The sequence below is a fragment of the Stegastes partitus genome, unplaced genomic scaffold, assembly GCF_000690725.1.
Source record: "Stegastes partitus isolate 25-593 unplaced genomic scaffold, Stegastes_partitus-1.0.2 Scaffold83, whole genome shotgun sequence".
Classification (NCBI taxonomy): domain Eukaryota; kingdom Metazoa; phylum Chordata; class Actinopteri; family Pomacentridae; genus Stegastes; species Stegastes partitus.
In genome coordinates, this window is record NW_007577814.1 from 85,823 (window position 1) to 110,049 (window position 24,227).

Below are 24,227 nucleotides of genomic sequence, written 5' to 3' on the forward strand. Positions count from 1 at the left end.
TTTATTGCTACATATGTATTCCTACATACAGTATACTGAGCGATTAATTTCTATTGCTGACTTTTCCACACTAACAATTTGAAAAATATGAACACTTAGTTATATTGTTCCTGTCAAAAGAACTGCATACAACTCCTGTCTCTGCATCACAGTGATGTATTTCTTTCACTTCAGAGCTGACTGAATCCAAACAGGTAATAAATTGCACTACATTTAAGCTTAATGATATTTTCTTTAAACCACTCACCAAAGAAAAATTGACATAATGACAATGTGATCACTCAGTGGTGCATGTATGATGTAGAGCGTTTCCATTAAAAGAATTAGCTATTGTGGACTTTTATCGGCTGGTGGTTTAACCATCATGCTTCATTATACAACAATACACTTTCGCAATGCAGAACAAACTGCCCATCTGTTGTGTTCTCCTTTTTTTGTTTTAAAAACTTCACTGACTATTCAACTCTTGTCCAAAAGTGGCATCATTTTGTCCTGAGATTCACCCCACTCCTCTCAGCATTACAGTACAAATGCTTATATTGCAGGGCATTTCTGTGTTTGACTCTTCCCAAACAGAGATTACACCAGCTCCAACATATGCCTGGATGTGTGCTTGTGTGGCTGTATTCTGAAACCCTTTGTCTTTCTCAGGGACAACATGCTCCTGTGTTGCTTTTTTAACCCCGACAGCAAACTTGTGCTTCCGCTCTCCCACATTTACCATTGTGTCATCTCAGAGAGAGGAAAGTGTTCTCTGCAGTTCCTTTTGACTCCTCATCTCTCCAAAAACATCACTATCCTGCTAACTGTCATGTTCCATTTTCTCTGTTGTTCAGGTTTGCTTTGTCAAACATCCACCACACCCTTCTCTGGAAATGAGTTTGAAAATATAGGTAGGGCTGAATGTTACATCAGGTGATACATTCAGTAAGCAAACTCCCATGAGATGAGGGGTGTTTGGATATGTTGTGTGTATCCATTTAGACAGCTGCAGCTGATACTTCCAGGGTGGGACAGAGACGGAGGAAGACAGATAAAAGCAGGCCGTCATTTTCTCTCTCATCTTTTTTCTTTGAGAATTTATTTTCATCCGAACAGACAAGCACAGCCATGGCAGACGTGAGTGATCACATCTGTCTTGGGTCACACTGGAGGCTAATAAGAGCTCTAGAAAGCAGAAAATTTCATAAAGAGGATGACAGCTGGATGTAATGAACCAAAGTGTTGAAGGGTGAGAGTCTAGAAACCGAGGTCATCCAATTCACAGCGAGAATAATTTGTCTCCGAGTTACATTTGTGGCACATGGGCAGAGAACTACTACTTTCCCCAAACTGGGGTTTTATCGCTCTCACTTATTAAGTGGTGGCTGAGAGATAAAGAAAAAAATGCTACAAGTACAATATAAATTCAGCTGGAAACCATGTTTCTAAGAAGCAAGCCTTGCTTTGCATCTCATCCCATCAAAAGCGTCCTACACCGCATGGTACTGAAACTAATTATAGTTTTAACCAATAAATATGATGATTTTTTTTTTTACATTAAGTGAAATCACTTGGTTTATAAAATGTCACAAAATGGTGATACATTCTTATCACGAGTTTCCAGAGGCAAAGGTTATGTCTTCAAATTACATTTTGGACATTATATTCAGTTTACATTGACGCAAAAACACAGAAAAGCAGAAAAGTTTAACAACTTGTTTAGTAAATTACTAATGTAACTGGTCCAGTACAGTCCTGTGTCATGTTATTTGTGCTGCATCCCTCTCAACATAGCCTGAATATGCTTAAGTCAAACATATACATGAAAATACATGTGCAAAATGTGCTGTGACTCAGAGCAGAGCAGTCAATCACAGCAGGTGAATGTAATATACAGAAATGACAGTACAGTAGTTTCACAATAGACCGATGTCCTGGCTTGGTGACTGTACATTTCACAATACTGTACAACACAAGGAATGATTTAAAAAAAAAAAAAAAGAGTCAAGATTAACACCGAGTGTGACCCTTAAGCCTGAGCAGCTTTGAGTGACATTTTCTTGAATTAGCATATACACTGTCAAACCACAGGCTTTGTGGTTAATCTGCTTACAAAACAATCACACTGACTCCAGGATTAGAATAACAGTTGCATAACATTGGACAAATGGTATGACATATAAAAATTCAATCTGGTAGCACTGTTTTTCTATTTATCTTTTTATATCAAACCATGACATGAGAACAGACTACTTAAATGCATCAGTGAATATCTGAAAAAGACCTAATGTCTCAAGGCCGTGGAGCAAAACTGTCAACACATCAACACAGAGGTCTTAATCAAACTGCCAGACACCTTTGAGCCTCTCAAATCAATTTCTTAGTCAGCTGTTGACTCCCACCTTGTCTGAGTAGCTCCCTTGCATATTAAAACAATTACTGAAAGTTCCAAGAGCTCACTGTATTGAAATAGCGATTAAATAAAAAGAAAATGTAGACTCAAGTTCTTCTACTGAGATGAAACTTCAAGTTGCTCTCATTAAAAATATTATCACAGAAAAGATTTCAGATTCTCAAATAAAATAATATATTATGAGAAATAAAAATATTACCTCCTCTATATATACACAATAATCTGTACAATATCAGTATTTTCTATTTACAGAAGATTATATGCAATATAGATAAATCTGTGCAACATTTCAGTATTATAATACCATACAAAAACAATGATATTATAAATATCAGTGTTCCTATATTAGCATTTCTACTCATTGAAGAAGCTGCAGAATAACATTGTCTATCAATAAATAGACATGTGAAATATCTGAATTTCCACAAATGGAAGAATCTGTACAGTATAAACAGGACTTCTTGTTGTTTTTCTGCTGATGTTTCCTTTAAGTTTGCACTGTCCTATTTGCTGCTGTAATGCTGCAAACTTTCCCCACTGTGGGATCAATAATATCTCTTACTTTATACAATTCATGACAAAATCACAGTGGAGCAAGAATTTGTTTAACATCATAAAGCATGTTGCTAAGTCACATTTGATCAATATTTGATATCCCGTGTCACAGTAAGCTTCCAGATTGTATCTCGTAACATTCTTCAGCCAGACTATTAAACTAAACAACACCCAAAACCAGCACTTTTGTTGAATTTTCAGTTGTGTTGTCACAATGCTGAGGAGTTCCTTAGTTGGTCAGTTCACTGAGTTCTTGTGATGATCGAGACAAATGAACACATTATCTCTTCCTGACACATTTTCCTCACTTTTTCAGTGGCAATCACACAAAGCCTAATAACTTGAAATTGAGCAAAGACCACCTGGGTACCCAATGTATCTAGAATCGTTGAAAGACCACAACCGCTGAAAGCCTGCCAAATGCATTGTTTCCATGTGGGCCGGTTGTCAGAGGAAGGCCGTGCTGGGGTTCCTGTCCTGCTCCCTTCTCATGCTCTGATGGTGACATGCTCTCACTTCCTCCAGCAGATCAATCCCTTGTTGTGCTTGGCTATGTGAGAGTGCTGCACCCTGAAGGGAAACTCGCACTGCACCCTTCACAGACTGCGGACATCACAGAGGCAACATTCTCAGGATCAGCTTACCCTCAAGGAAATATTATCATAGTTGTGGTTGTTAGGATAGAAATGTGAGCACCAGGAGGAGTTCTAGCAAAAGCTGTAATGACATAACTGATCATGTAAGAACTGTATGTGTTGCTGATTGTGAATGCATACAGGCACTTTTGGAAATGTTGAACATGGTAGTATATAAACATGATCTAGTCATGGTCAGTATGGCTCATCTATGGAGTGCAGAAATATTGGAGCTGACAATTGACACCATAAAACTGAATATGAAGAAGGGCCACCCACATGGGCATGAAATTAAAAACTTCCTTTCCCTTATATAATACAACATAATCCTCATGTCAGCACTGATGCTTATCAAAAATCTCCATCCAAAAGCCAGAAATATGATAAGCATCAACATTTTGGCACATCAGAGATAAGCTAAGAAAATCCCAAACCACAGAATAACAAAAGATCACATCAGATATGGAGGATAATGTGAAACTGCACAGTCTAGGAGACACTGTGTTGCCCTCGGTTGTTTAAAGATCCATCCACCAAGACTAATAGAAATTGTTGCTCAATGAGACTTTCTCTGCTGCTCGAAGCACGAAATTCAGTCTAGTTAACTTTGTGTTGACAATCTGTGATCATGTTGCTCCTACAGATCTCCTCTTATGGTACAATTTCAGATAAAGTCTAAGGATACCTTGTTAGTCAGTCTGAAAAGATGAAAGTATGTTTTCAATTATTTGAGTCTATTCTGCCCCACTTCAAAGAGGCATTTCACAGACTCTGTCACGACCAGGTGGGCTAAGGATCTCTTGACAAATCAAGCAGTCAATCGCTTCTATGCTCCGACATTAAGTACACACGGTTGCCACGGTGATCTCATTTGCATTGCACAATGCACACCTGATCAGGTTCATTCAGGGACATCAAGGTACATGCAAGTTTTATTCTGCAAAGCCATTCAATATCATTTGGACAATAGGAAATGCTAATGGTTACTAAGTGCTGGATGACAAAGAAATGTTGTAGTGTAGTTTGTTTGGCTTGGCCGAGGGCCCGTCTCTGTTTGTAACACAGGAATGCTCTCAAGGGATGGATCATGTGTGTTTGGGAAAACTAAACAGATGACGCCACATGATTCGCCATCAGCCCAATGGAACAAATGATATTTTAAAAAGAAGAAACGGGGGAAAAAAGCTCAAACAGAATTGACAAAACACAGTGAATTTATGTCAGTAATCAACATTTGAAAGTCATCTTCTGATAGGTTTTTAACTTGTTTCATAACAAATAAACAACTGAAACTTTGCATGAGGAAAGACGATGCACAACAGCTTCCTCCTAAAGCTACAGTGCAGAACTTTTACATACAAATTCAGCAGAAGTTTCCACAATGCTGTTTAAGCCTATCAGGGCCCGGGGAATCGCTCTGTACCTCACAGTTTACCAAAGTAATAAAACTGGTTTCTGCAGTGACATTCCCAAGAACGACGCATTTAATGTCAGGTACCCCAAGGCTTCTAAAGGTCACCAGTGCTGAAAAAGGAAGTAACCACGGATGGAGACTGAAAACCCTACAGCAGCTAGCAGTCTAATGCCAGAAAACACAAAGGGAAGGGTCCAAGAAAAGTTTCTGGCAGTCCATTTAAAAAAGAAACTCACCTTACAGAGGAAGAATTACAGCCTTTAAAATGAAAGCATTCAATGGCAAGGCATAAGCATGCATTGACAGTGTTTGGGTAATTGCTTGCTGTCAGAATGAAGAGACAAAAGTCCCACGCTGCAGGTGTAAGCAGCATGGAACATTTTGTGAATATGTTGAACTAAAAAATCAATATCAAATGAGTGAAGACATATTTCCTTCCTATGGAGATAACAACCTGAAATGATAGCTTGCTGTATTCATGGCCGACTAGTTCAGCATGTAAAACAGCTTTCTCAGTACGAAGGACACTATCTTGGAAGGTAAACATCCGAACAGTTTGCCTAACAGGTTGAATTTGGCTTGTTATTAGAGCTGTCGTCTGAGGGCATGTCTAACACTTTTCCCCATCTCGGTCTATGATTACGGGTCTATTTTAAAGCTGCCCCCACTCCGCTTGAGCTGGAACACACTGTTATCTTCAGAAAGAAGCTGTCACAGCAATGAACCACAGCACAGGCTAGACTGGCTACAACACCCTGAAACAAAGGCCTCTACAGTCTATTCATGGGTTTGAAAAGATAGTGAGTGCTGTGTACAAGGCCTCCTCAGGCAGGATGGTGCCCATGCAGTAACAAGGCACCAATAGTGACAGGGAGTGTATACACCACGGTGAATAACAGCTATAGAACAGAGATCCGCTTCCAGTGACAAGTTACTCACACAGCAGACACAGACACCATTAGATTAATCTAACACAGTCACAACGAAGTCGTTCATTCTTATAGCTGTTTATATAACAATGAAACCTTTATTAAAAAACAGTCACATGCAGTTTCAAATTTGAGTTACAATAAAAATTATTTGACAATTTAGCAACTGCTTGTTAAATATTAGTTTAAAGTTCTTGTTACTGCTAAATAACTTTGATTCCATGAAAGGGTTAAATCAGTGAACAGCAAACTAACTATTTTTAGTAAAACTGATCCTTAAACATCTGAAGAAACCAGTTGTTGTCAGTGGTCAGAAGCTGAGAGTCCCTTTACAAGGAAAGTCATTACAAACTTGGAAAGTTTTTGGCATTTTGCCACATGAGAATAAGCTTGAATTGTGTTTTAACAGACTGTGTTTTGAATGTGGACACACCACTGCTATAGACCTTTACAACGGGCAAAGCTAAATGCTTTTCAAATGACTGAACACCACAAAACTAGAGTTAACTGTTGAAAAAGAATACAATGCTGTTTGATTTTTACAATAGTTTTTACATTAATTTGTTCACATTTTAATGAATGTAACTTTCAATGAAGCTCATTTTTATACATATATAGACCTCCGGTTTGCATCAGGCCTAAACAATGCATTCACAAAAGACCTAGATAGTGTCCTAATTTGATATTTTGGAAGTCAAGTCATTCCCTTTATCTGAGCTCCTTTAAACATTAGAACTCCAAAGCCAAATTAGCTTTTTAAAAATGCACAGTTGTTGTAGCTGACTTCTGCCTTCAGTCACATCTGTTATCCATCCAATTATAACACTCACCCAAGGACAAAACATTAAAAGGATTCTGAAGGCTTGACAAATCATGTGCGTCAGCCATTCAAAACCAAAAACTTTCTTTAGAACATCTTAAAGTTCAGTTCAAATCAAAGTGACTCAAAAATATTAAAGAATAAGACTGAGCTCACTTCATGTTTTGTTTTCATTCTTGTCTAATTTTTTAAAGTAATGGGTACGAAGTAAATGTTATGTGAAGTGTATATCAGCACTAAGCACTGTAATTCAGTTTCTTTACAGTGCAAATGACCTTCTCTGTCTATTCAAGACAAATTCAAGTGAACACAAAGCAGGATATTTTTTGTCTTCGTAGAAGTGATGAATGGTTTCAGACTTACAACATGTCAGGAAAAGATTACAGTTAACCACGAACACAAACAAGGGAAAACATCATTATCAAAAAAAAACACAGAAGGAACCAATCTCACTTTCCACAGAGGCCGGTCATAGTATTTCTCTTTTTCATCTTGCCGCCTGCTCCTGAGCACATCCAGAGAGAAAACACAAGGTCCCTTGTGAGGTCTCTATTCCACATTATGACCCCCTAAGCTCGTCCATCACCTTGTGCTCCGTGGACCACTTTATAACTCAGCTATTCAGGCTAGGCCCCAGCCCACATAGTAGACATTCCTCTAGAGCCAGAGACCACGGATACAAGGAAATATTTAATTACACTGGGGCACCGACCTGAGGCTTCCCTGCTGAGATCCTATGGAATGAATTTAATGGAAATCTGCCTGTCTAGGCTTCCTATAAACCATGTAAAACCTGAACTGATCGTGTTTCTGCTTGACTCAAAGGGAAATTTACATGTTTTAATCTATTATATGTCTTTTTTTTTTCTTTTTTAACAGATCAGCATTTTTGAAAAAAGTACATCTATATTAAAGTTTATTGTACAAAAGTTCAGAAGTGAGCAAAGAGGGTAAGAGATAGAGACAAAAAAAGGAAGCAAAGATGTATGGTCATGACATTTTGCACTAAAACTGTAGCTAGGTGTCCAAAAATGATAAAACACACACAAAAAAAGTTCCATGTGCCAAAGCTCTGGTGCGCATTAATACACAAAGAGCTCATAGCAACATAATCTGGATGTCATCACACAATAACATGCCCTGGTAGTTCAAACAGTCAAAACAAGGCACATTCCTCAACACTTACTTCTTTAGGATGACCTAAACTGGAGTGCCGGGAACAGAAATCATCAAAGCAAAAGCAACCTGTGTCAAATCTGGGTTACATAGTATTTGACTGGACATTTTATTTGGTAATAACTTGTGTGTGAGCCCAGATGGACACTGTGTTCAGTTAAATATGTTCTTCACCACAGAATCATACACTCCTTGTTTTGCCAAAATCCCAAGACGTATCTTAAGGAAATACCTCAACACCACTAGTTTATTATGTCATTCTTCCTTTTAAGCTAAATCAAACTTGCTGTAATTTCATCCCCTAAACAATCATACATGATCTCTTGAGAAATACAATACTTAATACAGTATTTATCTCTTATCTGGGTGGTCTGGCTTTTGGTTACATCATATTTGTAATCTAGGAATTTAAATGCACTACACCACTATTACACTAATTTACCCATCATCTAATTTTAAGTTGTTCACAGCTATTACTGAAACGTCTGGTGGAATTGGATTAAATACTGATGAGTCATTCCAGTGAATTCTACCTTTGATCCTAAAAAGTGAAATCAAATGATGAATCAAAGCATTACATTTCAGGCTTGTTGCCAGGTTTCATTTCCTGGCCCATCTGTTCTCTTTTAGACGAGGTTTAGTGAAGCACTTGTCTGTCTGTAACGCTGAAGAGGAGAGCTTATTATTGCACTCTCTCCAATATCCAAAAGCACTTGCTGCTCACAGAGTTTCAGGAAACCTTAAAAAAAAATCAGTTTCACTGTCATGGCTGTGATAGGTAAATTCAAAGAAAGATATTTTTACAACAGATATTTTTTGAGTAGCTAGGAAAATGATTGCACCGTGTAGCACTATGCCACAGGGAACTTTGTTCATTCAACTTTGATATACTGTCTACTTTTCACAGGATTAAGGCTAAAAAAAAAAAAAAAGCATTGGCATTTGTTTGCTTTTCCGGTTTCAAAGGACATGCTGTAGCTTTTGTCCAAGAGGAAAACATACTATGTACAGAAACACAGCAGCATCTGACAGTTGTGTGTGAATCTCAGTGCATGAAATTATGTGGTTTTGTGTGTCAGAGACCGAGAGAGTTCTACTTTCACAATTCCCCCCACATACTGTATACAGACAGAATTAGATCGCCACCTTATACACGTCCTCGGGATTATAGAGTGAGCTCAATATTTCATGTGGAGTTAAAACAAGTTTACACAGTATAAAGTCTAAATCTGTGTGGGATCTTTGAATTGTTTTACACATTTTACCATGGTTGGCCCAGCAGGAATGAATGTGGTAATCCGAACGTTTGAAAACTGACTGCCAGCTCATCCTCTGTGATAAAAGATGACACAGAGCTCAGCTTCGAGCAGTTGTGTGAACTTCACTGCTACACATGCCATAAAAAACTTTCTTTGCACTGCTAATTTCTCACAGTAGCAGAAAGTGTTTAAGCTCTTAGCCAATGCAAGGGTTTGTGGTACATGACAGAACAACTCTTTTAGTCTTCATGAAGACTGTCTAGAATACCAGACCAGAGTTTGATCAAGGTCAAGCAGATAGCCAGCTGAGCCACAAATGTCATTTAGCAAATCATCCGTTTCCACAGAACAGAAGGCTCCATAATGTATGCTACCTAAGGGACAACAACAAACCCCATGAGTTATTAAAAGACCATTGTAAATTCAAGAAACCTGGATTAGTTCCTCCACACCAACTGTAGCTGTACAGAGAAAAATATGAACATAATAGAAGCCCTAAGGCTTTTATTTTATGCCTCTCCTAGACAGAGTTTTCCCTCAGAAGAGCCCCTTATTTGCTGCCTACAATCACAATAGTCATCTCCAAGATAATACACATGACATAACCTGAGCTCAAAGGTGACGCAATGGCGACAGATGTGTGCAATTAAAGGGTCGGCAAGACACACATGTACCAAATAAAGCTGGAAATTGATGAATAACTCAGGGGTAGGTCCCCAAGTTATTTGTTCAGTTGCTAAAGTCAAGTGAAAGTAAAAGGTTAAGACAGAGGTTACAAAATTCCCTAAATTATAACGGCATAAACACGCTACAGCATTAGAATGCTTGTTGCGTTTTGCCTTTACTCTTGTTTTGTCCCAGAAACATTTTGTAAATGCAGAAGCGCAGAGGAAGATTAATAATTTAGTAATCGCAGAAAGGAGCCGTGCGTGGTCTAGCCCCATAAACACATACAACAGGACACTGTGAACATATTTGTGCAGTAATATTAAACAGAGGAAGAGTACAACACTTGGCTCTGTGTCATTATCTGTCTCAGACACATACAAAGAATAAACAGAGTCTACAGCTTGTATCTATGACCAACGAACACTGTAAATCTAAAAAAAGATGACACCTGGGTAAGTGAGTCTTTTTCTATGTACGCTGACGAAAGAATGATTTGATCTTGTGTAACGTAGTGGGGTCTATTTTTGAGTTATGAAAATCAGAGCTGTCTGGCTGCAAGTGAATAAGAAGGTAACATGAAGGACCCTAAAGGAGTAAAATATTGGGAAATCTCACTGATGTCAACAATAGCAAGCCTAAAAACCAAATCAACACTCTTCAAGTGTCCCATTAGGCCGATTGGCTCACCCACTAGATGTTTATATTGGTTTTAATTCACTCCCCTCATTAGGAAACATATGACTGAATTACAAGTAATTTTGCAGAAAGCACCAAATAAAATGAATTATGTATTCTTGCCAATCAAGTTTCAAGTCACACATTAAAGACTAAGACAAGCTGTGCATTCACAGAAAGCATAAAAGTGATATCAGTCAACATCTGACAGAGGCTCTGGGCAAACAGACATATTTCTGAAAAAAGTCTTCCACTAATGTACCATACCTTGAGTTTAAGCCTAACTCTATTTGAACAGAAGGAGCAAAGGCATAGTGATGATACGACAGTGCGCTTCATAGCGAAAAGCAAGTACAAAGTGAATCTGTCTCTGGGGGGTTCGTCACAAACTCACATACGCGCACAATAAAAAACCGTGTGATTGAAGGGCACAGATTGCTACTCTGCTAGGAATCACGATGGATCGCGAACATGCAGGAAAAGTTTCATTTGTTCCCTCAGTCACTGGGTTTCCATCTGGTCTTTCCATGAATGATGTTTCATGTAGCAGGAAAACAGCTGGGGGATGTGAGATTGATATTTAACTGTGATATCATTCTTCCTTTCCTTCCGTCTTCAGCCCCGTGTCAGACACAAGTGGAAAAAAGCAAGCCTCTGCTGTTTTGCATTTAGCTCATCTTACGCCACTGAAAACCTAAAACGAAACGGAAAATGTCCAACAAACACACATTTTTCTGTGTGTGCATGTGTGTCCTTAGCATCCTGCTAGTGCACAGTGTGTATTGACACAGCACTGTCAGGGATCCAGGGGTGCTAAGCCATGCCCTTAATGTGAAATACCAAACCAAAGCCCACCCAGGGAATAGCAGAGGAAGTCTCAACAGTAAGCACTGGAGTCCCTGCCGTCTGCTGTCACCAGGCCTGTTCAGCCACACAGCTGCCTGGAGAGAGTGAGATGCCAAGGTGCCAGTCCATATCCTGTCTAACCTTTAAATCCTGACAAACGCTAAACTCCAAGTGGCCTGACTGCCTGGTGCAGGCCTGAACACCTGCTAAACACGTGTAAATAGGCCACAACTGAATACAGGTCTACATGGTAGCTTGCTGACTGTGTCACTATACGTATATTCACCCACAATTAGCACATGTGTCAGTGAGAACTTGATTTCCCTTTGCATGACTGATATTGTAACTTGTTGTCCAGTAAAGTGGTACATTCCAGAGTTTCATAATTCTTTTAAGTACAAGGTTGAAAAAATGATCAGAACTCACAAGGCTTTTTATACATTATGAAACAAAATTCTTTCGGATTATCTCAAGGATATATTGTCATCGTGCTCAAAACAACTTAAAAAGTACGCTTTTTGAAACACTTTTTTTAACCAGACAGCAACAGGAGGTAAAAGCTCAACCCATAACAATGTGCACCTCCAGCTTTGTGGTCTGAGAAAACCGTATGAAGAACACCAGTACGACAGTCTGTACTGTGCTCCAGCAACATTAACTTGTTTCTTTCAAGCGCCCAGTCTGAATTACTCAAATGAACAATTTAAATCCTCAGTCACAGAGCAAATGGAAAACAATTGAACATGCCCTCTCAATTCTCATAAACTGTTTCTGTAGCCATGACTACATGGCTCTGAAATGAACCAATAAAAATGTGCACAAAGTTAGGTAGAAGAGGTGCAAACTACTTGAGTATGCAGTCTTTGGATGGCCAGAAATAAGTCCACTGGGGTTTTTAGATTGCTCTGAACAGAAAAAGAAATGGTTAAAATCAGTGCAGTCATATCTGCTTGATGACAACTTGGGTATCTCAGAGTCGTGCGTCATAAATGCCTCCAGCTTTGGATGTTGTGGCGCAGAAGCATTTTGTTTTTGGGTTGTCCGTCTGTCTGTCTCCATCTTATAAATGCAATATCTCTTGAACGCCTCGAGCAAATTTCATTACATCTGGCACAAATGGACTCAAGGAAAAACTGATTAGAATTTGAAGGTCACAATGAACTTACAAAACGTGTTTTTGGCAACAACTAAAGTCATATGCTAATTATGATGAAATCTTTAAATTGCATCAGTGCAACTTGAAACGGAGCGCAGCTTCTTGAGTTCATTCTAGTCCACATAGTTCTGCCTGAGCCAAGTGTGGGCAGCCAAACTCAATAGCATCTCGCATATCTTGGATGGTCCTGGGCTCTGTGATTGAATTTCTCAGTGGCAGCCCTGAGAAAGGTGTGAGGTGGTGGGTGGGGAGCATATGGTGTTTTTCGATGTCCTGGTGAGGTTCACACCAGGCAGCAAGTTCCCTACAGGACATGTTGTAGATACAGAGAGGGACTCCAGCTGCTCCTCTGGGTGACCTTCATTACCACAATTAACATGCGTGCCACTCACAGGCACACTAGGCTGCGGTGAGCGCTGCACTGTAAGCATGACCAGAGAAGAAATGGGCAAAGGGCATGATGCAGCTGGCCAGTGCAGAAAAAAATGAAAGAATGTTTAAGAAGAATGGGGCTATCAAACAGAGAGTCACAGACACTTTTTCTTTTTTTAAACTGTAAACTACTTTTTTTGTGGCCACTTTAGAGCAACACAAACAAGCTGTCACAACATATCACCAGCTTTGGAGTTAATTTGTCAAAATTCTCAGGAAACAGCTGCACATTTACACATTCAGTAGTTACAGGGGTAACATCATTTATTTAGAGTTGTGTGTCTGTCTACGTGGTCCAACGTAAGTCCAATCTTCACTCTCCTGTTAGCTCTTTTTATGGTCTTTACACACTTTTAAGTGAAATACCTGGCTCTTAAAATGGTAAATGCTCCCTTAAAGTAGAAAGGTTCTTCACTACAAGCATGCCTCTCACTCTTCATCTGTTCACATTGTGACTTGTTATCACAAAAAATGTCTACAGTGTAAAAAAAATAAATAAAAAATATCCCATAAAAAATTGGCAATCTTGCAGCCAACGTGCTTGATTTTTGTGTGGACACTTTTGGACTTCCTTTCTTTCTTTTTTTTTATTAAACAGTAAAAACCTAAATTAAGATTTTCCTAGATATGATCTGTAATTTAACAAAACAGGGAAGGTCTGTAAAATAACAGTTAAACTGTTGTTTTTGTTTTGTTTTTTTTATGTTTTCAATCCTTAATTTACGTTTTTGTTTGTTTGTTTTTTTAAGAAAACAGCTACTATCTCTAAAATTATGGATATTTTTGTGATTTAAATATTGTAAATAATTGTGTAATTTAAAGGTAATTTTTTCTGTAATTTTTATCTGTAATTTCTTAAAACAGGAAAAATATGTAAAACAGCATTCAATTGTTTTGAAATAAACATGGTTAAAACTTTTTGTTTTTTTTACAGTGTAGGTCTATATAATTTATTTATTAAGTAAGTGGAATGCAGAAATGACAGTATATACAGCAGTTTGTCATTGCCAAATTGACCAACAGTATATTGTAAAGTATTTACTTCAGACAAATGACGTTGTGGTTGAGTATTAATCCATACATCAGATATATTACACTGCTACCCCCTGTGTATCCCTCAGAGTATAAAGCAATAGTAAGCTACAATGCAAATGGAAACTGTAGAAACTATCAGGCTCCTCTGTCATTAATCTGGAAGACTGGGAGCTATAAGTGAGTCATTGGGGTTACAGGTGGGCAGGTCTCTTGTCAGTGTGCATAAAACCCATGACATTCCAACACGGCAGAACAGTGTTTCTTTTTAGTAATACTGCAATATGAATTTCCACAATAAACACATTGCAAGGGGATATCACATAAATGCACAGATTCATAAAGCTTGCTGCCTCTGATCCCCATCTGGCTGCTATTTCAGAGCCGCAATAAAGTCCAGCACTCAGTCCCAAACTTAACTACAAAACACAAAATAAGACTGACAGATGTAATAATATAGAGCAACAAGGAAAATCTTCTATTTCAGGAATAAGCAAACCATGAATCACAGAGGTACAGCTGTAAGCTACATGTTTAGTTTGTCTGGAACGATACAGCGACTGAACATTGCATGAGACGTTTCAGTTGTTTTTTTAAAGTCGTCCTCATTTCACACTCCACTCGCAGTCAACGTAAGTGTAACCTCCATCAGATTTGTAAGCTTCAAGTCCTGTGTGTGTAAAATCAAGGCAGGTAAAAGAGAAAAGGTGCAACTTCAATCCATAAAAGTGTGAGTCTTAATTTATTGTACATGGTATGTCGGCAGTCAGAAACATGATGTTATCAAATGAATAACAGATTTAAATAAAGCTATCAGGTATTAATTTGAAGATAACCTGATTATCATTTGAACCTAATTTACAAAATTGGATAAATCAATCAGGGGTCTAATCTTCCAGCACATGAAATCAGACAGAGAACTGCACTCTCTGAGTTGTATTGTAAATCTATAAGTTTTGTTGGATATTGCGTTGGTTATATGGATGAGCACAAAACATATGTATATTGTCTCCTTATCATGAACTGCATAGCTGGTGAATCCGTCAAAGACACAAGTTTATGATTCATGTTGGCATGTGTCACATCATACAGTCCATCGCTTAGAATCACTCAGAGTCTTTACCAGTCACTGACATAAACTAATGCACGAAAGCCTTATTTATAGAGCTGCTAAGGCATTACAAATAAGCACTGACTTCATTGACTTTAGGCCTAAATGTCTCCTCACAAATCTGTCATTCCCATTCAACAGTCTCATGAAGCTCAGACTTAACTGCCAAAAGCAGGGTTTGATGGTCAAAGAGGCCAACAATCTTGGTTACAAACATTCTGCCTTCTGTCTAAAATCCTGGCTGTAAAAAATCAATATGAAAAAGCGATCAGCTTATTGCACAACAGCTAATGGGCACTTTATTCAGGATTTTTTGTTTGTTATTCTAAGGCTAATCGATCAAACAACTGAGGCCAAGCAAGGTGAACACAGAGGCCATTACCTCCTATTTTCCGTTGCCTTCTCAACACAGACTCATTCATTTACATGCATGATCAGGTCCCTCGGTGCGGAGGCAAGGCAACAAAAACAATGCTTAATTGGTCAGCGAGAGTCAGAGATGTAATGACAGCAGAGAAGAGCAGCACCAGACTGATTTGCTGTTGAGACAGATTGCTAGGCATTACAGGGGATGCAAATGAAGGCGTGTATCTGTGAAAGTGTGGTCGTTAAATATTAAAATACTGTTCACAGTGTTGAACTGATCTGATCAAAACAACAATCATTTGAGAAAATATTGGAGATCTGGAGGGGGGGCATTAGGAACTCAATTAAATGAACGTTAAAAAATAGCATTGCCATTCCTTGTCAGATACGAGCACAGAGTAGGAGTTTGCGTATGATCTCCCATTCAAGTTGAACGACTGAAAGTAAATAAAATCAGTGTTCTCTCGTTGCATTTTCCTCATTTGAGAGTAAAAGCTAAACTAATCAAGTAGACAAAGACACTAAATGACTATTATTCACAACAATTCAAGTTAAATCACAATATTTTGATATTTTGAACAGATTTTCAGTTGCATAGAGCAAATTAGGAAAAATAACTTATCCATCCATCCATTATCTACACACCGCTTAATCCTCATTAGGGTCGCGGGGGGGCTGGAGTCTATCCCAGCTGACTCAGGGTGAAGGCAGGTTCACCTGGACAGGTAACCAGTCTATCACAGGGCTACACTTAGAGACAGACAACCAAGCACACTCACATTCACACCTACGGACAATTAAGAATCACCAATTAACCTCAACATGTTTTTGGACTGTGTGGGAGGAAGCCGGAGAACCCAGAGAGAACCCACGCTGCACGGGGAGAACATGCAAACTCCACGCAGAAAGATTCCGGTGCCCCCACCGGGACGCGAACCGGCGACCTTCGTGCTGCGAGGCAACAGTGCTACCAACTGCGCCACCTTGCAGCAAATAACTTATCCATTGATTAAAAAAAAGAAAAGTACATTGTAAATAAACTATTCAAGTGTTCCTTTGAATCTTGACTCATTGATTGAGTACACTATTTAAACAGTGACCCAAGGTCAGATGACGCACTCTTTAAACATTCCTCAGTTTAGATTTTACTGTTGGCTGCACTAAACCTATAGTCTTTCATTGATGTGCAACTGCAGCCAAGTCAAAGTGAAACTGCAGTGGTGTCGATCACTGATGGGAGCTTTGGCTTCCTGTCAACAAGACTACTTAAAAATCTTAACAACTTTCAACATTAAGCTGTAAGTGACAGACAGCTGAACAGCGCCTCAGGTCAAACCATTATTAAAGCATCATGCATAAACCGCACTGCAACCTTTCTTCTGAATGATGATAAAAAGCTCACCAAACAAAAAGGAAAACAATGAAATGGTTCCCACAACATCAATTTATTTCTTACTTACTCTTTAAAATAATTACATTCATGTAAGGGAAGCAAATTTTAAACAATGCTCTTCACCTCCTGTCAGCCATGGCCTTGTAAACAATCAGTAGTTGATTAAGCATTGTAGATAAACTAAGAACAGTGGGGGAGCTGCTCAGCTGGAACAGATGTCCACAAATACTGTTGCACCAACTTGATCAGTCCTGGGAATCTGTCAACATTTAATGCTACAGCTAAAACAGATTTAACAGTCAAAGCAGCGAGCATCACTGTCATAGTTCATCAATTTTGTTTTAATTTTGCTGGAAGCATGTGCATCTGGAATCCTGCTGGTCCTGGATGGTAGCATGGTTACCAGCTGCAAAAAAAATAAAATAAATAGCTGGCACTCAGCTCCCAGCCTGCATGAACCCAGCGGCTATTAGTTTAGAATTAGAATGAGCCTCGGCTACCTACCTAGACTAGACTGCCATCTGACAATAACTCAGGGAATTTGAACATTTTATAATTTGGACAGCCTTTGCAAGCACTTCGCAAACAAACGCAATTTTGAATCTCTGGCAACAGCAAGAAGCTTAATGGTGCAACAGTGTACTTCGGTGTACTTCCACAAGACAATTTCTGACAGTTAGAGTCACTTCATGCTTTCCACACTAACGTGTGTCTCCACAGGTCTGCAAGAAACAAGTTCCCAAAACGGCAAGGCTCTACGAAGACCCCTCTTTAGATGTCCAGGTGCAGCCAACACTTTGCACAGACTGCACTCACTGAAAGCACTCTGGCACTATGTGCATCTGGGATAAAAATAAATAAATTAAAATAAGTGATGTTCAAAACAAATTGCTGTTTTCAAGGGACACTGACAATTGCTATTGTCATGAACTTTATGATTTATCATTAAGAGTTGGAGTTGAAATAGTTGCTGCCAGGTGCTTGGAATTATGCATGCTTCTTATTGTTGGTGCCTAATCCCAGTGGGAAGTTCCAAACTTTTCAGAAATCCTGTGCTTTGTCCACCCTCTGTGCTTGGGATGGGAAAGCAACAAACTCTGCAAGAAGCTATCCCACAGTGGCACGCCTCAGGAATAAGCTTTGACATGGTGCTCCAGTCAAATCTGTTGCTAGCACAGAGTACAAAGTCAGAGGATGCCTTTCAGAAGAAATCTACAGGTGCCCTGCGTGTTTTTCGGTGTTCAATCTAACCGACCAGGGGTGGGCAATCCTGGTCCTTGAGGGCCACAGTCCTGCATGTTTTAGATGTTTCTCTCTTCCAACACACCTGATTCACATGATCAGGATCGTTATCAGGCTTCTGCAGAGCTTGATGATGAGCTGATCTTTTGAATCAGGTGTGTTGAAGAGGGAAACATCTAAAACATGCAGGACTGTGGCCCTCGAGGACCAGGATTGCCCACCCCTGATGTAGACCAACAGGTACTTTGTAGTCTGTGTATTATAATATGAATTAAACTGCATGCATATTCGCCTTCAGTCCACATCGGTCAGCACACAGGAATGCAGAAACCATGAACTTGCCACCACATGTCCAATGTCTTCTGCAATAACTGATTTATAACATATTAACTTAACTAAATCATTAGGGATTAGTCACTGACATCATATGTTAAAAATATGTAGAAACATCTCAAACATGAACACACATGCAAGTACAGACACAAGTTCATAGTTGCTTTCACAGGGCCTCTAATGGAGTGCTGTATTTGTCTTCCTCGGCTTCAAATTCAAAGACTGCAACTTGTCATTATCATAGATAAGAACCAAACTGAGGAAGTACTGTATGAAGGACATGTGAGAGAAAAAAACCCAACAGATACTGAATGTAACGAGAACAAGGTCAAAGACATAAAAGCAAAGAAAGTGAGTGTATGAGTGGAGGGAGTACAGGAGTAGATCAAAGAGCCGTCAGAGAAAAAGGGCAAGAAGAGACAAACAGATCAAAGATATTGGCAGGGATAGTTATCTCTCTTTAGCCCCCACTTGTTAGAAAGAGTTATGGGTTACATTAGGAGGAAAAAAGTAATGCAAAGCCAACGCTCCATCTCAACTTTTATCAGTTCATTCAAGGGTCGCATAGGAAAAAAATATTGAGAATAAAGCCTCACAACAGCTGGGTTCAGGGTGAGGCTGGAATTAACACCATCACTGGAAAAAAAAATTAGCACAATTCCTCTAAATAATACATCAACTGTGAATGAGCACATGAAAACAAAACAACAGCATGATGCCATAAACTTGTGAATATAAGAGACTTGTGTCATGTGTTATTTTGGAGAGTAGAATCTACATTTGATACAGAACAGCCTTTTTGACGGCTTTCCAGGGATTATAATCAAACATGCCTTGTTCTAATTATCATCTTCATTCCATTTCACAGTTCTGATGAGTTTAACAGGACAGGCCAAATTCCATTTTATGCTTTTTTTTGTTGTTTTTTTTTTTGGCAAGATCTGCAGCCTGTTTGCTCATTTCATGACCATCATAAAATGCCTTGATTAAAGCACATCTTGTTCAAAACCAGAAACCAGAAATGATTGTGTTGAACAGATATGGCACAGATATGGTAAAACCTTTCAGTTAGGAGAAGGAGATCAGCAGATACAAAAAGTGCTTCTCCTTGTATACATTTTTTTTTAAAACTTGTGACTTAAACTTGATATATGAAATACGAAAATCCTATTTTCAAGCTTTCAGATTTTATTAAAATAAACAGACACTATACTAGACCCTTGTGACCCCACAACAACAATAATAATATGGGATACTCAGATTCAGTGGAAGTTTCTATACTGAAACCTGTGGATAAATAAATGGAAACTAGGTGTTACCACCACCACTGTACAACAGAGTTACAGGGATGTTTCTCATAGCTCAGCCTCTGCATCAGCTATTCTAATTTCTCTAGTTTTGAATACACACATATATATTGAGTAGCTAATTCACAAAAATATACAAAAACACAACTATATTTACTGCATTCTATACAAGTTAAAATAGCGCTCTTCTACACCTTAAATATTTCCATTTAACCTGTGATCTAGCCGACCTTTAATGGATACGATGACCAGTTTTATTTCGGCTAGTCGGACAGAGAGATCACTTTTATGACAACAGTAACAAAAAAATAAAAAGTTCAGCCAGTCATATGTACAAAATAAGAAGATATTTAGGGGTTTCCAGGAGTTACAGATCACTCTTTGTGAACATGAAATCCGTCCAGATTCTAACGTGTTTGTGTAAAATGTTTCACTGGGGTGAAAGTTGCCAGGAGAAACTTGTGAGATGTTGTTTCCACTTTGATGACAGTAAATCGCTTCTTTAACAGACTCTCACTCACATCAAACTCAGTTTACATTATCGGACCCTGACAAGGCTCAAGATGTGCTTCTGGCAACAAGGTAAATCTTTATCCAAAAAAAGTAATTTATTCTAATCTCAACGGGCTGGCTTTTATCTGATAACCATGACAGTGAGTGATATTATGGGAAGCAGTGTGTTTGTGTGCATGCACTGTCATGAGTGTGTCCACTTTCCAGAAGTGGGTCTGATGTTCCCCACAAGGTCCAATTACTCAAGCTCAGTCGATTCAGCGCTGTCCGTTTGCATCAAAGCTGATCCACATCTCATGACCTGATCTCACTAAATACACAAAGCTACATTAACAAACAAGCAAACAAACAGTCCCACCAACCAAATAAAACAGGAATAGTAACATCAGTACAACTGTAGGGAAAGTCTGGCCCACCTGCCAGATGCAAAACCAGCAGCACTCTGGACAAGTATCTTGGACAGCTGTGCACGTGTCTCTTGGTGCTGCATTGAGGGATTTGTCCAACAGCTCGACTGTCACTCATTCTCTCTAGCACTTAATTTCAGTTCTCACTCACACTTTCCCACTAAGTCTGCTGCTTGTTTGTGGCCTTTGAGAGACAAAAAAATAAATAAAAAATACAAAAAGACTGAGTCGGAGATCTTGGATAGTGTAGAATAAGCACTGTGCACTGTTAAGAACTAAACCTGGCAAAGGGATTATCAGTGTTTTCAGTGTTAACCTCTAATTTTGTTATGGATCTGTGAAAAAGAGCTATTTTCTACCCCGAATATCCAACAAGGCAGCTCAGTCACCTTTTAATTACAGACAAACAATGAGCCAAAAAGGTGTACATGACAGTTTGACTCTCTGCATCCTCTTGGAGATTACAGCCGGACTCAGATCTGCTTGGAAGGCAGAATTCCTCTCCATGTTGGGGCCATAGATAAATCCGCTTTCCTTTTAAAGAGACTGATAGAGTTAACTCCAAACGCACTGGCTCAGCAAATCCATGTGCCTCACTTGAAAATCAATACTAGCGGCTTTAAAATGATATAAGAATCATCAGGCTCAGCAAGCATATGACCATGGAATCAGATACGCCTTTAAATTCATTACATCAGATGGTATCAATCCTACTATGCTTTATTTGAACCCTTCAGAGGGAAGCTTTTCCTACTATAGTCCTTCTAAATCTTCTTTGTTCTTTCTCGGACAGCTATAGGCCCCCCGCATACCCCGGAGAGGCAGTGAGCGGTTCTGCAGAGTAAGAGGTAAAAAAACTGAAAATTGGGACACATCACAAAACCAGCAGAATATTGAACAGTTTCACCTGCTTTCAGGTTTGCAAATTTGTGTATATTAAAGTGTATTATCTATAAGTGACATGACTGAGACTTCAGCTTTGACAAGAACAACACAAACATTTCATAACACATTTGCCATTCAGTGTGTACAGAATTCTAAGTTTATGAAGGAACTTGGCTTCTCTGTGTTGCTGGCAGAAGGCGTGTGGATTATTATAGTATCCATTCACAGCTAATACCACTAAACATGCTTTTTGTTTAACTATCCCATTAAACATAAGCTCTACTCTAAGCATGCAGGTCAGAAAGAAGATGCACTGTTAACCTACCATGGACTGAGAGGATATAGTATATTTTGGCATTAGATTAGAGAACTGAGAGGCTGAATGTTTGAAGAAATGTACCTCTGTAAGTGCAATGTGTCGCTCCATAATATGCTGTACAGTGCATATATGTGTGTAAATGTTGGCATTATTCCAACTTAAAATTCCTGTATTAAATGTTTGCAAACATAATGTAAAGAAATGATAAGTGATCCAGATGGACCTTGAAATTAGTGAGAAGTGGGACATGCCAGTCGCAGAATATTTTAAAACTGCCATGGTATCAGGAAAAGAAAAAAAAAAAAGGAAAATGTAATTTAGAGGTAAACCTTGGCAAACAATGATTATAATTTGCTTAGATGGAATAGATGAATCAGCACTTCCACTTAGTCTCTTTATTCATGAATGGAGAGCGAAGGAAAGACTCGATGTTAAATATTTGCTTTTCAAAGTATAATTCAGCATATGCTGCCCGCATTGTTCTCTAACCTCAGGGCTGGTGGGAGACAGCCAACCAAATATTTACTGTGCAAGCTGAAAGGGCTTTTCTGCAAAAAAAAAAAAAAAAGCAAAAGCCTGATCAATAATTTTCGGTCCTCGCCTCAATCACTTACAGGCAGTTAGCAAGCCAGTTTTTCTCACTGAGCAACGGAAACCATTTTTATAGCCAGACCTTAGGGAATTAAAAGAAAATAACGCAATTTTGTTTCCCTAATTTACACATTCATGAGGAATGATAACAGGAAAACTCAGGGTAACACTAACTGTTGTTGCTTCTGTTGACAGCAGGGAGATAATAAAATACTAAATATTTTCACTTAAGTAGCACTTTTTTAAACAAAGATACACAGTCTTTAACAGAAACCATCCATCCACCCATTATCTATACACCGCTTAATCCTCACTAGGGTCATGGGGGGCTGGAGTCTATCCCAGCCGACATAGGGCGAAGGCAGGAGACACCCTGGACAGGTCACCAGTCTATCACAGGGCTACACTTAGAGACAGACAACCAAGCACACTCACATTCACACCTACGGACAATTTAGAATCACCAATTAACCTCAACATGTTTTTGGACTGTGGGAGGAAGCTGGAGAACCCGGAGAGAACCCACGCTGCACGGGAAGAACATGCAAACTCCACGCAGAAAGATCCTGGTGCCTCCACCGGGATGCGAACCGGCGACCTTCTAGCTGCGAGGCAACAGTGCTACCAACTGCACCACCTTGCAGCCAGCAGAAACCAAAAGACAAACTAATTGAAAACAAACTAAAACCATAAATCAGAGAAGATTAAAGCCATACACAAACAAAAACTGTCAGAAGCAGGATGATACAGCCACATGTCAAACATAATAAAAGTGTTTCAAGAAAAGAATTTTTAAGAAAAGCAAAAGCCACTAAAGATGTTGTCCATCTAATCTCTATAAGAAGACTGTTAACAGTATGCAGTAGAAGTGGATGACTTAACTTTAGCGCAGCATGGCACGTTCACCCAGAGAACTGTACGACGAAGCAAGTTTTACACAGCTGGACTTTCTTTGTGTAAGTCAGCTCAACAAAAACTAAAGAACCAGTCAGAGATATCACCAAGGCTGTTATCAGCTTTCTTTGTTAACTCATGCTTTCTGCTTCAAACTCATGAATGGTGAGTCACCTGCTTCAGTCAACAGGTTGTTATTATATATGTCATGCTCCCCATTACAACGGTAAAGAGCTACGACTGCAAATGATGCAAGGAAGGAATGCTGGTAGAAAAACGTGTCTTAATATATTTATTTTATTTCTATTTACTTTATACATATTTTAGCTACATTTCCCAGCTCTAATATTACAGTAAGTTCTCTTTGTTTCAAGCAAGGTGGTCCTTCGAAGTAATGCAAAAGTACGTAACATCTACAAAGAGCTCAATCTTCACTTTTTCGATGCTGTAATGGTAATGTGCCATGGATAAGCCATGTTCGTGTGTTTTGCTGAAATCCTGAACTCAGCCGATATATAGCGGCCAGAGGAATAGTGAAACTGCCACACATGCATTATAAAACACACGCACACCCCTCTTGCATCAGCTGCAGTTAAGACATTCAAACAGGAGATAATTGGACAGCTCGAGAGAAGGGCCCCGCTGAAGCGGAAAGAAATAGCATGCTTCTTGTTAAGGTTTTTCAGCCAGGCAGATGAGTCCCCAAGGTTACTGCATGGCAATTTTATTCTTACAGCTTTTTGCATGCGTGTTTGTCCGTGGCGCTAACTCAAATACAGCATGCTCTCACCCTTATTAACCCCATTTGATCCCCATCCCCTTACAGGTTTACATGGAGCTGACAAGAATAATATAAAGAAAACTATATATACT

At 39.0% G+C, this 24,227-nt stretch overlaps 1 protein-coding gene across 1 annotated transcript in view; it reads right to left on the reverse strand.

The window, feature by feature from the left end:
* The window catches only part of stxbp6 (syntaxin binding protein 6 (amisyn)), a 62,014-nt gene that overhangs the window by 14,142 nt on the left and 23,645 nt on the right, over nucleotides 1-24,227 (reverse strand). The window lies entirely within an intron of this gene.